Here is a 3,764-nt window from a genome sequence, read left to right as displayed (position 1 = left end):
TGACCCGCGCCGCGGCCACGTGACCCACGAGACCGGACCACGTGACGCGCGGCGGCCGCGCAGGGTCGTGCGCGCGGGGGGCCTTCTGGGAGTTGTAGTCCCGCTTCTGGCGCCCTCTGGGCGGAAGGGGCTCTGCGGCCACTCGGGTGACCAGCGGGGACCCGGTCCCCGAGAACGGATCGCGGCAGGAACGGAGAATGGAGCCGGGTTCCGCGCGGACGGGACAGGAGGACGGGGGAGGAAGGCGGGCAGGCAGCCCCTCCTGGAGCAGGTGGAGACCGACCAATCGGCGCGGGAGGAAGGACGGGTGGACACCTGGCAGCCTGGCCGCCGCGGGAGAAATGACCGGTCGCAGGCGCGTGCTCCGCCGTCCGGGCAGGTCTCCTGCGCCCGGGCCTGTGCGCGGTTTCGGTATCTCCCGGCGGGTTACCGATAACGAGGAAAGGGAAGGAATCTTGGAAGTCAGGTGGATGCCCCTGGAGCCCAGGACAGGCTGAGCACCGCCCGGCCTCCCGGGGCTTGTGCCGAGGAGGACACACGGCTCCTGGGGCATTGCTGCAGAAGCTGCTTCGCCGAGTGCCCTCATCAGGGGGGGAATCACACACGCACCCAAACTGAGGGACATCGGCTAAACCGCGAGGCGCTCTGTTCGGCCACGAAGGGCCGGGACTACCCTCTGGGATGGGATTGAAGAGACAGGACGGCTGAAGGCTCCTGGCGGCTCTGGCCTTGCTGGGACAACTGGCAAAGCTTGGGCATGCACTGGGCTGGGTGGTGGGATTGCTGGGTTCCCCGCCCAAGGCTGAGCATTGTCCTGGGGTCACCGCAGGAAAGGTCCTTGTTCTCAGGAGACACGGGGTGCATGCAGGTGGATGGGCTGCGAGGTGTGTAGTTGCCTCATCGTGGGGGCAGGGAGCCAGCGACAGAGGGGAGCAGATGTGGCCCAAGGCCAACGCGGTCAGTCTAGGCCCAACGTGAATGACCTGCAATGTGTTCGTCTTGCAACTTCTATTTTTTGGTTGGGAAACTTTTCAAAAGGAAAAGATTTACAAAGTGTTTTAGAGGCTCTGAGGCTGAGAAGTTAACAGAGCCCCTCCCTTCACACAACTCAAAATCAGAACTAAAACTAAAATAAGAGAAGTTGGACAGGGTTTTCAGTTTTCCCCACAATGACTGTGCAGCGCTCTTTTGGGAATTCTAAGAACAACGTGCTTTCAAAAAAGGGTGTTTTCTCGTTCGTGTCATCTGCCTTTGCCCTTTCGAGTGATGGACCAGAGCAGCGTGATGGCCCCTGGGTTGTGGCCCGGCGCACAGGCGTGAAGCACAGGCAGGGCTGGGGTTGGGGCTGGGTGTGTGTAGACTGAGCAGACTGGATAATGGGGTTCCTGTGAAGACATCCAGGGGTAGAGAAGTGAGGGCAGTCCGTGGGTCCTGCTGGAGGTCAGGAGGCATCTCTGTGGCCCAGCAGGACAATGCTGTCAGACAGATGAGGTGCCTGATTGTACTTGTGCTGGACCAGTGGCCCTTCTGGAGGACAAGCAGGCAGGGCAGGGAAGGGAGAAACCAGCCCCAGCTTCTTGCCAGGCCCCGGTCCCCATAGCATGAGAAGGGCTCCTCTGGGTCATGTTGTCCTTACCCAGAAACACGACAGACTCGGGTCATAGGTGGGGTTTGAGGGATTGCAGGTGGCTCATGCTTCAGAATGCATCGCGGGGGGGGGGGCTTTGTCACTGACCCCATGGGGATGGCCGATCACATGAGATTCGTGTTCAGACTGTCCTGCTTCAAACCCTGCATGGCTTCCCTTGTCCTGCTGGACAGAGCTCAGACCAAATTCTTAGTGACCAGAGCCCTCCTGAAGCTGTCTCAGCCCTGACTCCAAGCCCTTCCCCAGGCCACTCTGCCCTCCTGGAATCCCACTGCCCACAAAGCTTCCCGAATGTGGATGTGGCCGCCCGCGGTGATGCTGTCTTCTCTGCCCTCTTCCTGTGGTGTTAGGGTCTGTGGACTTGTAGGGGATTGCTGCTATGAATGGTGGGCCATCCTGGGTCCCCTAGGCATTAGAAGCTCAAAAAAGGGGAGGGGCCAGAGATAATACCCTGTGTGGTCTTTCTATGCTGGGGACCTGCTGTCGCTGAAGAAATAGTAGTCAGATTATCAGTCTCCCCTAAAGCAGCACATCATCCCTCCCTCCTCATGGAGAGGGGACTGAGCAAGAGCCCCCGAAAAAGCCCCAGGGGCCCAGGAAGGAAGAGCCCAAGAAGGAGCCGCTGTCCCTGAAGGTGCACATGCCCTGGGGAAGTATAAGGAGAAGTAGAAGTCAGTGACTCAGGGAGCATCTGTGTGGCCACTCGGGGATTTCGGTTCTAGAATGTCTCCTCTGACCTTGACTCCTGGGGAAAGCAGCCACGCTGAGTCTGTGGGCAGAAGGCCCTGGATTGCTGGGGTCACAGTGCTACAGAGATGAGAATGCCCTAAAAGGTGGAGGCAGTCATTTAGAGTACTCCCCCACCCCCCACTCCTGGGGCAGCTGCAGGATGAAACCAGGGCCCCTCGCGGAGGCCGGGTGGTGCGGGCTGGTGAGGGCTGGTGAGGGCATGGGGCTTCTCCAGCTTGTGTTCCCACTTTTAAAGTGGGGGGAGGGGCTCCTGGAGGGCTCAGGTGGTTGAGGGTCCCTTCTGACCTTTGATTTCAGCTCAGGTCACGGTCTCAGGGTCAGGAGATTGAGTGCCCCCCCCAACCCATGGGGTGCTCTGCCGTGAGTCTGCTTGAGATTCTCTCTCTCCCTCTGCCCTTCCCCAAGCTCTCGTGCACATGCATTCTCTCTCTTGCTCTCTCTCAAATAAATACATAAAAAAATCTTTAAAAAATAAAGCAGGGGGAATTCTAAGAACTGAGCCTGTTTCCGAACTCAAGGATTCCTCACCTCTCCCACGCGTGGGACTCCCCCCCCAAAAAACCTCTCCTCCTGTCTTCCCAGACTCCCTCCTGATCATCTGTTTGGTTCCTCCTTGGGAATCCCGGATACGGTAGGGGTTCGTTTTCATCACACTGAAACTTAACGCCCCTCCTGTCTGTGCCTGTTCTTTTAGGGGCCACGGTTCAGAAGAGTAAAAATAAACGTCAGACAGATGACATCTAGCCTTGGCAAGAACACCAGAAGCGGGAGCGCGCGTGCTGGCGGGGCGTGGGAATAGAGAGGGCGGCAGCCGCTCTGGAAACTGGTTTGGGCATTTCTTTTAAAGTTTAGACATTGAGGGCGCCTGGGTGGCTCAGTTGGTTAAGCAACTGCCTTCAGCTCAGGTCATGATCATGGAGTCCCAGGATCGAGTCCCACATCGGGCTCCCTGCTCAGCAGGGAGTCTGCTTCTCCCTCTGACCCTCTTCCCTCTCGTGCTCTCTGTCTCTCATTCTCTCTCTCTCAAATAAATAAATAAAATCTTAAAAAAAAAAGCAAGTTCAGATGTGAGTTCACCGTGCGACCCAGAAATTCTATTCACAGGCACCTGCTCAAGGGAAACAGGAACCCATGTCTGTACAAGGACTCATATGAGAATGCTTGGGGCAGCTTTATTCACAGAAGCCAGAGACTGGAAGCGGATGAACAGATAGCAGCGTGGGGTGCATCCCGGCAGGATGGCGCCCCAGCGCCCAGAGGACGGGGGCCCTGGTGTGCGGGCACGTCCGTGGGGCTGGGGAGCGTGCCGCTCGGCAACAGAAGTGGACTCGAGACCCCGCAGCATGTGATTCTCGTAGGTGGAATG

This window comes from Callorhinus ursinus, unplaced genomic scaffold (genome assembly GCF_003265705.2).
Source record: "Callorhinus ursinus isolate GAN/ISIS: 27379988/994484 unplaced genomic scaffold, GSC_fseal_2.0 scaffold13, whole genome shotgun sequence".
Taxonomy (NCBI): domain Eukaryota; kingdom Metazoa; phylum Chordata; class Mammalia; order Carnivora; family Otariidae; genus Callorhinus; species Callorhinus ursinus.
This window is presented reverse-complemented; position numbering follows the sequence as displayed.